The sequence below is a fragment of the Balaenoptera ricei genome, chromosome 5 (assembly GCF_028023285.1).
Source record: "Balaenoptera ricei isolate mBalRic1 chromosome 5, mBalRic1.hap2, whole genome shotgun sequence".
Taxonomy (NCBI): domain Eukaryota; kingdom Metazoa; phylum Chordata; class Mammalia; order Artiodactyla; family Balaenopteridae; genus Balaenoptera; species Balaenoptera ricei.
The window spans coordinates 31,000,857-31,013,077 of NC_082643.1; the positions used below are offsets into that span (position 1 = coordinate 31,000,857).

Sequence of the window (12,221 nt, forward strand, 5' to 3'; positions counted from 1 at the left end):
AGACTGGTCTGGGCACAAAGGCCTTTATATTTTTCTCCTTTTCAGAAGTTTCTAAAGTGTACAACTGAACACAGGACTCTGGTTAAAAATTCACAATGATTCCTTTTTAAATAAAGGCATTTGTCTTTAAAGGAAGTCCGTTAACCCAAAAGGATCCCTGTTTGACCCCATAGATATTTACATTCAAAAGACCTGGCTACAAGGCAAGGCCAATGGCTTTTAACAAACATTCCTGAATTTATCCATGCAGATGAATGCTCTCCCCCTCAAACAGGTAGCAATATTCCAAGGACTTTGCTATTGTTTGAAACAGCTTTGGGACTCCAGGTTAGTAACTGCCTTCCTCCTCACACTGAGGGAATTACTTTGAATTTCCTGAACGATTAAAAGAAAATCTTTTTCTCATCTGTATAAGTTTCATTTTCAGAAACAATCAAGTCATTCAATAAGGCAGATGGTACTTGACTGAATAGAGCTGCTTTAGCCTAAGTAAGAAGTGACTACAATGTAATAAGACTATAGCTTTTTCTTTAATATGATTCCTTAATTAATCCCAAAGGTAATTCCAAAAGAAGTTCCTAAAAGGTTTAGAATATATATATTTTATATTTTTTTCTATATATATTTTTTCTATATATAAATAAATAAATATATTTATTTACATTTATATCTAAATAAATATGCTTAGAATATATATTTTATATATATATATATTTTTTTTTTTTTTAAGAAAAATAGGCTATCCTCACTTTGATTTTCCACAGGCATTCCATGCTATTGGTGACTAGATAAAGGGAGCTGGCTGTTCTTTAGCTTGCTACAGGATACATTTTTATTTAACAATCCCATTTTTTTAAGCAATCTGAAATTACTTCCTAGAACTATACTTTACTGATCTCTCCCAAAACAAACTTAAAACATTCACATGGATATACAATCTGGAAGTCAGTGTATATGAAACAGAGCAGGACCCTGTGGGACCCTCCCATGTATAAATCCTTTCTCTGTCTCCCATTTCTTGTTTAGGAAATAGGCTTCATTCAGCCTCCTTGATCTTCCCTGAGTTCCAAAGTGCAGATTCAAACAGCTGTTAATCAGGGAAGGGAGGGGATGCAGAAACAAAGGAGGAGCAGTCAAGAAACAATAGTGCAGCCCTGGGGCAGGGTCCTGGTTCCTCCTCAAGGAATATACACAAAATACCTTTGAGTTCTTCTGCAGATACTAAAGTCCCTACCCAGGCGGAGGATGGTAACTTCAGGCTGAGCACAGTATGCCTGGGACACCATCCTGTTACCTCACCATGAGCCAATCAGAAGAAAGTATGCACAGAATGGAAGATAATGAAGACTTTGACCCCCCTCCCCAAATGATTCTTCCCTTAAAAACTTTCATGGTCGAACAGAATCTTCAGAGTTGGCTTTTGGACACGAGTCCACCTTCTCCCCAGTTTGCCAGCCTCCTGAATAAAGCTATGGGCTTCAAGTATGGGCTTTCAAGCCACAAGCAGCCAAGCCTAAGTTTGGTAACATATATGCTATGCACAACAGATAAACATATGTTAAACTTACACATGAATATTAACAAAATATTAAAATACTAAGTCTACCTACAGGAATTTATAATGTTGGTTTCAAAGTCTTGTTTCCAAAGCTAATTTCATTAGGCATGTCTATGACGGGGTTGCAAGAATGGCATGTCCTGGAATGTTAGGTGCCATACAAATTAGTTTAAACAAGTTTTCTATTTGGCCCCCATAGAGGTGTTTAATATGTGGATATACTTGCGTTTTATTTTTTGTGTTCCTGTTGATGATGAAAGGCAGAAGGAAATCATCAAACACTGGGTACCTACTGTTCATGAAAAACTGAACACGGTACTAATTTAATTCTCTCAATGTCTCTGAGCTAAATAGTTTATCCCCATTTATAGATAAAGAAACTGAGGTGTGGGGAATTTAAACAGCAGAACACTGGCGCACCACTGGCAAGTGGGAGAAACGAATTCAGAACTAGCTGACCACTGAGAAAAAAGCCAACGACTTTTGGAAAACGAAATGCAAGTATCTTCCCACAGAGAGCCATTTTTTTCCCCCAAAAAACTGATGTTAACATACCCCCTAATCACTTTTTTCATTAATCTCAATAATTATTTTGCCACACCTTTCCCCAAAATGAAAGTGTAATTATCTCCCAATCTGGGAAAATAAAATGTTCTATGAATTTTTATCTTGTTATTTATACAAGGAGCCTTTGGAAACCAGTTAAGTGCTTGAACCAGTTAAGTGTTTGGGTGGGACATATAAAAATAAAGCAAGCTAAATAAAGAATTGTTGAAATAAATAAAATAAAGAAAAAATATGAACCTTAGTTAAAAGATACTTGGAGACTTAACCACCTATGGAGGTAATAAGTTAAAGATTTAAATTAGGAAAAAAATAAAGAGAAGAGCCTTCAAATAAAGAGGAAGCTGAGAATCAATGTCAGGGCATTTCAATTGACCTTAGAAACATATTTTACTGGTGACTTTTTTGTTTTTAAAACTGTTTCTGATTTTTTTTTTCATTTGTTAATGGCCCCAATTTTCCAGTTTATCTCCCAGTATATTCTACCTAGTAAAGCTTGTTCATTTTCAGCTTTTATTTTCTTGTTCAGCCCCTAATGACTGACAATTTGAAAGGAAACAAACTAAAAGAGGCATTGGACTAAATAATGAATTGTTTTCATCATCTTGATGGATAGCAACTCAACTATAAGACAAATATAAGCTCCACAATTTCCTAATATTTTCTGAGATTCTTATCTTATTTCTGTGAGTGTTTCATTGTCATTGCCTTCTGTCTTTACAATTGCTAAAACTAACACCACCCAAATCCTAAAAGGGGTTAAACCTAAAGTGACTGATGTTTTGAGAGTGATATGGCAAAAAAAAAAAAGGTCTTACCCAGAATTTTTTTTTAACTGAATAAATTTGACAGGTAATATCCAGAAATTTAGACTTGTGAATATGTTATCTGAGGAGTTCTCAAAATCTCCAAATTACTTGCGTAATTCTGGCTTTTTTGCTTTCTGTAAGTCTGCATCTGTTTTTATGCCAAAGGGATATACAGAAACCTGTATGCATTGCTCATCTTGAGTTGACATCTTACAAAGCACAGCTGAGCACAGAATTTTCCTTCACTTCAAAGGGCATACTACAGGGTGCAAAGAAGGAAGGGGTTGGGTCCTTCCAGCCAAACGTTGCCCTCTGGCACTCATACTCAACTCCCCAGGGATCGAAGAGGGCAAACTCTGGCCCCTTGTGGCTCTAGGTAACATTTCCCACAACCCCTGACTCATAAATATTGACATTTGGGAAAAACAAGAGCAGAAAAGAAAAAGAGGCGGGGCGGGGGGGGGGGCGGGGAGCTTTACTTTTTTTTTAAATTGTTTCAAGTTGGAACGTACATATATTTTCCAAAGCCTGATTTATATCAAAGATACCATTATGATTTTAAAATAAAATACACCTTATCTTGGTATGTTAAAAAATAGTCTTATCCATCAACTAGAGAAAATAAGAAACAAAACTTAGTTTTGTTTTGCTTTGTCTTGTTTTGTTTTGTTTGCCATCAGGAAAATAGTTTTAACTAACAGTACTGAGCAATTTTTTCTAAAAAGAACTATAACAATGTTCTCAGAGAAAATCTTTTCTGCTGAATATCACATTTTTTAATCATAGTGAATTTGGAATTCTTTATTTTCAGCAAAGTCTTTTCTTTTTCCTTTTAAGTATCTGTCTCCACCCCTCTTCGCTTCAAAAAACAGAAACAATATGGTTAACTAAGACCTCTGAGAATTCTTCACAGACCCTAGTCTGTTTCCATTGTGGAACTACAGCGCAACCTGGTGGTGATTAATGTAATTAACACGGTTTACACCTGTGAAGGGCAGAAATTACAATACAAACGGAAATAAAAGAACGCCTTGTATTTAGGCTTTTAGAAAATAAACTATCAAGAAAAAGAACAGTGGAGTGGCTCTCTTAAATCATAATTGCGAGTAGAGCTTTTTATCGTTTTTTAATATAATATACCTTTTAAGAAAAGTTTAGTAAGGTTGCTGATGAGGGATACAAATTTTAGCCTTCATATATGTTCACAGTAATCCCTATCATGACTTATGAAATTATATGAACAATGTTTCAAGAGCATTTAAGAAGCTAAATATCTTCAATAAGTGATAAAGGAAAGTAAACTAAATAGTTTATCAGTCTTTTGAGGATTTTTTTCCCTTTGTGTCTCGGGTGAAATAAGCACCATCAAAAGAAAAAAAGATGCATTTGTCATAAGACTTCTCCCCTTAACCTTGAAATTTTAGCTAACAAGAACTCAGTTAAGTTCATTTCCACTGTTTGAAAGGACATGTATTTTTTTTTCCCCCCCTAAAAGAGAAGACAGTTTTATCTGCTTTTCTTTCACATCTAGCAACACCACTGATGCAGGACTTGGACTAAATGGTGATTCATAGTAACTTGTAATCTTTTATGTGTTTATGGTACTTTACACCCATTCTCTTATCTAATCCTGTCAACAACCCTATAAATTAAGGATCAGTGTCTCCATTTTACAGATTAGAAAACTGAGGCTTAGGGATATGAAATAACTTATTCAAAGTCACTCAGCTCGTGAGTGACAGAGGGACTGAACCCTTTTCCAAAGCCCATGCTCAGGGTCTGGCGGATGGTCAGCCTTCAGTAAATCACTGTTGACAGTGAACAAATGCACCTGTTGCAAGGATGGTAAAATTAAGCCTGGACTGGATCCAAAGTCCTTTTACTCCACACTCAGTAATTTTTCCAGTAAAGTTTAGACATACTTTGACTTTCTCTTGCTTCTGCATGCAATTCTTCTGAGTCCGCTAAGTGCCTCCTTTGTTACAGAAAAGAACAAAGAAGCAAAGCCAGGCAGGAGTCACCTAAGCTTCACACCTAGGCTGTTTCACCCATGAAGCACTAGCAGGGGATCTTTACAACTTTTGTGCCATATATCCCTTTGGAAGTCTGGTGAAGTTTCTGGAACCCATTGCAAAAAAAAATCCTTTTAAACATATTACAAGGAAAATCAACTATTTTCAAATAAAATTTTCAAAATATTTTTAAAAACTAATTTGTAACTTATGTGCTCATTTATGAATGCATTAAATGATATGTAGCAGTAGATTTAATAACTACTATATTTTTAAAGTAACAATAAATATAAATGATATTTTGAGATATCTGTAACCCCGTAATGTGATTTTAATATATCTGTGAATTCTTTTGGTGAGAGAGATACTGTTAATGTTAATATGTAGCTTATATTCATAATTAAAGAAAATGCCAAATTTCAGTTTGAAGTTAATGAAAATAAGAATTTCTCTTCATCTAAGTTCATGGGCCCCTCACCTTCTTAAATTGAAAAATCAATCTGAAGTGAATTATTCATAGACAAATCTTTTCAAATACTAAATTATAAATTATAAATCATAATTTATAAAAAATTATAAAATTAATTCAAAAATGCCTACAGCAAATATATATATCATATATATATAAAATCCCTTGATTCACACATGAGATATTCACTTCAATATGAATGATGTGATGTGAGGCAAGGCTCTAAAAATAAGCATGTCTAAGACCTAGGAAGATATTAAAAAATAGCCTTACCTGAGTCTTAGGACATTCATCAACAAATAAATAATTAATTTTTGATTAACTATAATAATAATTCCTTTTGACTTACCAAATATTTGTTGAGCAGTTACTATGTACCAGACACTACTCTGGGAGTTTTAGGAAATAGGTGAAAAATGAATAATTTTATTTCATTTGTTTGTGTAGTACTTTATAAGTTTCAAAGCAGTTCTAAACACATCTTCATTCAAGCCTAATTACAACACTGAGAGGTAAGCAAAGCAGGGTCTGGAGACATTCATTAATTCCATATTCCCACTATAAATCCCACTCCAGACATATGGTAGATATTCAATAAATGAAGACACTGCTCTGTTCTTATCCCTTAAACAAGCCCCTGAATTGGGGTTGTCAGATAAAATATAGAAAGCTCAATTAAATTTGAATTTCAGATAAACAAAAAGTAGTATTTTTAGTATAACTGCATCCCTCGCAATATTGTAACACACACTTTATTTGTTTGCTAGGACTACAATAACAAAGTAACCCAGACTAGAGGGTATGAAAACAACAGAAATATATTTTTTCACCATTCTGAGGGCCAGAAGTTGGTAGAGTTGGTTTCTTCTGAGGCCTCTCTCCTTGGCTTGTACATAGATGTCCATCTTCTCACTGTGTCCTCACGTGGTCTTCCCACTGTGTGCGACAGTGTCCTAATCTCTTCCTATAAGGGCACCAAACATATTGGATTAGGGGCCGCACTAGTGACCTCATTTTATCTTAATTGCCTTTGTAAATATCCTATCTCCAAATACTGTCACATTCTGAGAGACTGAGGACTTGAACATATGAATTTGGGAGGGGACAGAATTCAGCCCATAACACACACTAAAACATTATTTGTCTTTTATCGAAAATTCAAATTTAACTGGGCATCCTGTCGTTTTATTCACTAAATCTGGCAACCCCACCCTGGATTTCCCTGCCTGAGAACTCTCTCCACTGCAGCAACTCAGCCACGGGCAGGAATCGGCCGGAATTGTGGGGAAGTTAGGGCCCCTGTTAGCAGCCAGCAGTCAATGATGGATGTACTCTGGTGGACAAAGGTACCAGCTTCCTCTCTCTGGCAGACAACCCTAAACATGTTCTACAAAGCATCCCAGAGGTTCCCAGTGGGTTGGAGCCCAGCTGCCCTCAGTGGTAACCTGTCTGTGAACGTGTCCTGCCTTGGCTTCCTCTCCTTCAGTATCTCCCCTTCTCACTCGCTTTCTGCTCTTCCGGGGTCGCCTCCCAAATATACCTTCACATGTACATCCTTGTCTCAGGATCCACGTCTGAGGGAACTCAACCTAAAACAAAATGCTTATTGAATTAAATCCTCGTTTTCAGATACGAGGTTCAGGGGACATACCAGATGCTGAAGGGTGTGGAGGTGCGTAGGGATGGGACTTCTTTCCCTTGCTCAGCAATGCCTCCAGCTAACAATCGTGACACTCGATTCATGTACCAGGCACGGGGAGAGCCCTTTACAGGTATCCTGGCTAATCCTTTCTACCACTCTGCATGGTAGCTATCGTTCACATTGCAAAGGGGGGGAAATGGATGCTCAGAGAGGTTTTCTGAAGTCACACAGCTATGGCAAATGCCTTTGCCTTGAGGTGAGTTGAGAAACATAATATTTATCATGAAAAGATAACTAACAACTCAAGAGAGTAGGTTGAAGTGTATACTAGGTAGCTCAGAAAAGAAGTCCGATGTTTCGTCTCTGAAAGAATCTGAAGAAATAAAAGCGAACTGGAAAAATTAGGGAAGTCTTCACACGAGAGGTTGGACTTGGGGTGAGTCTTAGTGGATGTGGTGGATTCAGCTGTGGGAAGGAGGGCAGGGGACAGTTCTGGGTGAGAAGTGGGGGTGAGCACAGTGCAGAAGCAGGGCTGGGCATGTGTACTGACTACACACAGACAGGTGGCCTGAGGACAGGATATAGGAGACAAAGCCATATCACAGAGGACTAGGAATGCCAAGTAAGAAATACGGAGTGCATCTAAATACTTATCTGCAGCAAATGAAGGTTGTTAAGAGAAGAAAATTGACATGATCAAAATAAGATTTAATCAGATTCATCTGACAGTGGCTCGAAGCAGAGATTGGTGAGTAGACACCTGACAGTCCCTGCCCATGACAATAAAGACCCAACCAAGAGTAGCAAACAGGAAGGTGTAGACGACGGTACAAAGAAGGGGTTTTCAAACCCGAGTCACTGAAGAGTCAGAGAGAAGGAAGAATGAAGAAAGCTCATTCACTGCCCCAGAGTAATGAGGGGAATGGCCCCATGAACAATATACTGAAAAGCTGGATATAGGAAGATGAAGAGAATAACTCTCCCAGGGTGTTATTACTGTTCCTCTAAAAATTATACTCTAAGATATTCTGAACAATCTGGAACCCTGGATCTGTTCCCACTCGCCAGAAGCAAGTAACTCAACCCTGTGGATGAGGCAGTATCTCTTCTCCACCCTCCTGATTCCACCCTATGACCTGGCCTGTACCTAAGCCCACAGGGATGCTATAGAGGACGTGGGTTGTTTCTGCCTTCCCGACACCAGCCACCCCCTTCACCTGGTAACAGCATTCTCTCCTGCAGTGATCTCATTCCATGCAGGACAGGTGGGGCTGGCCCTGTACCACTCCACCCCAGCAACACCCCCCACCCCTCGCCCAGCTACAAAAATGGGCAGGCATACAACCCCACCTGCCAATGAGGCCACCCCAGCCCCCTTGCAGTGATTCAGGAAGAGGCATGTGGCTGAAGCCAAGACAATCCTTATTCATGAAATCCTTCTTGAGAAATAACAGGAAACCCTTCTTTCTGCTACAAAGAGTCCATAGGAGGCGTTAGGTGTTGCATAATCAATTAAGGGTTAAAAATCAAAGGATGGGACCTCCCTGGTGGCGCAGTGGTTAAGAATCCGCCTGCCAATGCAGGGGACACGGGTTCAAGCCCTGGTCTGGGAAGATCCCACATGTCGCGGAGCAACTAAGCCCGTGCACCACAGCTACTGAGCCTGCGCTCCACAACTACTGAAGCCCGCGCGCCACCACTACTGAAGCCCGTGTGCCTAGAGCCTGTGCTCTGCAACAAGAGAAGCCACTGCAGTGAGAAGCCCGCGCACCACAACGAAGAGTAGCCCCCACTCGCCGCAACTAGAGAAAGCCCGCGCGCAGCAACAAAGACCCAACACAGCCAAAAGTAAAAAATATAAATAAATAAATAAATTTATTTAAAAAACAAAAATCAAAGGGTGGCATGAGGGCTAGGAAAGAGCCGGGCTAAGAGGAGAGAACCAGAGTCCTAGCAAAATCATTTGAACCCCTGGATCCAGCCATATCTGAAGTTCCCTGAACTTCTGAACTTTCCAACTACATCATCAACAAACTCTCTTCATGTTGTTTTCTTTAAAAAAATAGAATTAGATTCCCAATCACTTGCTACCCCCAAAAAAAGTTTTTGTACAGATAATTTTATTAGCTTTTTTATTAAAATCTGTCCTGCCTGTGCCAACAGCCCCCACAATCTTAAAAATCATTTTACTAAAGTTCCTCCTTCCTTGGCCACCCGTTCCTCCCCTCTCTCTGCCTCCCACACCCAGCGTATCTGATGTACTTTAAAAACATTTAAAAGTTGGCTCTAGCAGCACACCCTCCCTTATGTGGTCACTAACAAAGGAGGATCTCCAAAAAGAGGAGAGCAGAAAATGACCAGGTCCAGAGGACAACTGCAGTCCTAGCCAACACCTTGATATCAGCCCAGGGAAATCCAAGCAGAGAAGCCACCATCTGACCTACTGAAATCATGAAACCGAGCAGGACTCTGTGGGGCTCCTGGGCATGGAAGCCTTTCTGTGTCCCCCGTTTCTTGTTTGTAGGGAATAGGCTTCAGCCTCCATGACCTTTTCCCTGAGTTCCAAAGGGCAGGTTCAAACAGTTGCTAATCAGGGAAGGGAGGGGATGCAGAGACAAGGGAGGAGCAATCAAGGAACAGTAGTGCAGGGAACTTCCCTGGCGGTCCATTGGTTAGGGCTCCACACCTCCACTGCAGGGAGCACAGGTTTGATCCCTGGTGGAGGTACTAAAATCCTGCAGGAGGGTCGGTGTGGCAAAAAAAAAAAAGGAACAATAGTGCAGCCTTGGGGCAGGGTCCTGGTTCCACCTCAAGGGATACATATTTTTCAGCTCTTCTGCAGAACTAAAACCCCCAACAAATGGAAGATGTTAACTACTGGATGAAGCATTTTTCTTTCCAGACAGAAGGTCACAGTTTGATAACCTCGAGAATCACAGAAACTCATCAGGAGACCATGTGAGGCCAGATCAAAGGAATGCAGGCCCTGCACATACCCTGATCCTTATCAGCAACCCTACCCTTGAACCAGTGCTATAAAACTCCTCACCAAATCCCCCCGGTGCTGGGACACACATTTTTCAGGGCATTAGCCCACTGTGTCCCCCGCCTTTGCCTGGCAAAGCAATAAAGCTATTCTTTTCGAATTCATCCAAAACTCTGTCGCCGAGATTCGATTCAGCACCCGTGCAAAGAGGCCGAGTTTCAGCATCAATTATGAGATAATCAATTCGGATTGTTGTAAGCCACTAAGTTTGTGGTAATTTGTTACCTGGCAATAGAAAACTGATACAGATTAGATGCAACAATTTGCCCTTCACCTTAGGAGGGATGTCTTGGCATGCCCTAAACGACTAGGACCTTAGAAAACACACAAAATGACAATGCAGTCTATACATCTGGAGAAAAGCCCACTCTGACTCCTGGTACAGAGCTCTTCTCCCTCTGCAACACTGGCCCTGCACGCTTGATCATCCACTGCAGTAAATATGATCAGAGCTCCTTCTAATTTCTTACTTGTGGCAAGAGAAAAATCTGTGTTCACTCTCAACTACATTTAGTCTAACAGAATCAAAACAAAAACCCACACTTGACAGAATCATGTAAAGTGCTATTGACACTATTTCAGACTTAAGAACCTTCAACCAGAAAGAAAGGTCAGGGCTTCCCTGGTGGCGCAGTGGTTGAGAATCTGCCTGCCGGTGCAGGGGACACGGGTTCGAGCCCTGGTCTGGGAGGATCCCACATGCCGCGGAGCAACTGGGCCTGGGAGCCACAACTGCTGAGCCTGCACTCTAGAGCATGTGCTCCGCAACAAGAGAGGCCGCGATAGTGAGAGGCCCGCGCACCGCGATGAAGAGTGGCCCCTGCTCACCGCAATTAGAGAGGGCCCTCGCACAGAAACGAAGACCCAACACAGCCAAATAAATAAATAAATAAATAATAATTAAAAAAAAAAAAAAAGAAAGAAAGGTCAAAGCAAAATGGAACAATAGCTTGGAAGATCATTGTTTCTTTTCCTTTCAGAATTTCATTATCAACAAAAACTAATATATATTGAGCATGCTATTATAAGGCACTGTACCAGGCATAATAGAAAAAAGTGAGTGTATAAAACATAGTCCTACCCTTTTTTTTTTTTTTTTTTGGCTTCACCTCGCAGCATGTGGGTTCCTAGTTCCCCAACCAGGGATCGAACCCACACCCCCTGCAGTGGAAGTGCAGAGTCTTAACCACTGGACCACCAGGGAAGTCTCAGTCTTACCCTTTTAAAATATGGTTGAGTGTATAGAATACAATCATAGCATATATAACCAACTCTCCTTGATAGCCTATTCTAACCATTACATGGATGATACAGAATAGGGAATAATCACTGAGGACTGCAAAAGTCAGAAAATGTTTTTTACATAGATATAGATATAGATGTCTATATACATATACATCTGAATCACTGTGCTGTACACCTGAAACTAACACAACATTGTAAATCAACTATTTCAATAAAAATTTTTTAAAAGAGAAAAAAAGAGTAAATGGGCAACGGTGTACAGGCTGGATAAGAGGTATCAGAGAATCATAAAAGATACTATTCCACTTGTCAACAAAAAAATTAATCAGTTGATCAAAGAAAGAAATGTAAAAATTTTCAAAGCAATTTGAGGATTATAACCTGGGAATAGCCTCTCAGAAAACCATAGGTCAAAAAGAGTCATGTACCAAAATGTTCATTGCAGCTCTATTTACAATAGCCAGGACATGGAAGCAACCTAAATGTCCATCGACAGATGAATGGATAAAGAAGATGTGGCACATATATACAATGGAATATTACTCAGCCATAAAAAGAAATGAAATGGAGGTATTTGTAATGAGGTGGATGGAGTTAGAGTCTGTCATACAGAGTGAAGTAAGTCAGAAAGAGAAAAACAAATACAGTATGCTAACACATATATACGGAATCTAAGGGAAAAAAAAAAAAAAAAAAGGCCATGAAGAACCTAGTGGCAAGACGGAATAAAGACACAGACCTACTAGAGAATGGACATGAGGATATGGGGAGGGGGTGGGGTGAGATGTGACAGGGTAAGAGAGTGTCATGGACATATATACACTACCAAATGTAAAATAGATAGCTAGTGGGAAGCAGCCGCATAGCACAGGGAGA

The 12,221-nt window shown here is 39.7% G+C and overlaps 1 long non-coding RNA gene across 1 annotated transcript in view; it reads right to left on the bottom strand.

Moving 5' to 3' along the window:
- LOC132365810 (uncharacterized) overlaps positions 1 to 12,221 on the bottom strand; it is an 80,905-nt gene that overhangs the window by 55,509 nt on the left and 13,175 nt on the right. The window contains exon 2 of the long non-coding RNA XR_009503247.1: positions 6,243 to 6,376. This is a non-coding gene — a long non-coding RNA (uncharacterized LOC132365810). The remainder of the gene's footprint in view (positions 1 to 6,242; positions 6,377 to 12,221) is intronic.